We start from the raw sequence: 513 nt of genomic DNA on the forward strand, positions 1-513 counted from the left end.
AGTGCTGAGATTACAGGCATGAGCCACTGCACTCAGCTGGCACTGGTCTTTACTTTTACACTGTATTTACTTTCTCTTCACATTCCCTCCCTCCTTCCCTCCCTCCCTTTCTCTCTCACATTTTCCTAGCGCAGATGTCAGCTATGTGTGTTGTTGAGTTAGCATTATCCATTTTCAGAAACACTGAACTTTATGCTTAAAACATGTTTCCTTTGTTTAAAATTGTTAGTTTTTCTTCAAAGACTTTGCTCCTGTGGACTCCTGTTATTCTAAAAAGTTGCTACAGTATAGTCTAGAGACAATGTAACCTAATGTAAAATTTCCCTTATTGTTTAGGTTGGTGCTTTTCAAAATTTTAAATTTCTCTCTGTCTCTCTCTTTTTTGAGACAGGGTCTGACTCCGTCACCCAGGCTGGAGTACAGTGGCATGATCATTGCACACTGCAGCTTCAACCTCTTGGGCTCAAGTGATTCTCCTGCTTCAGTCTCCTGAGTAGCCGGGAACACAAGTAC

Source organism: Colobus angolensis, unplaced genomic scaffold, assembly GCF_000951035.1.
Source record: "Colobus angolensis palliatus isolate OR3802 unplaced genomic scaffold, Cang.pa_1.0 Scaffold69, whole genome shotgun sequence".
Taxonomy (NCBI): domain Eukaryota; kingdom Metazoa; phylum Chordata; class Mammalia; order Primates; family Cercopithecidae; genus Colobus; species Colobus angolensis.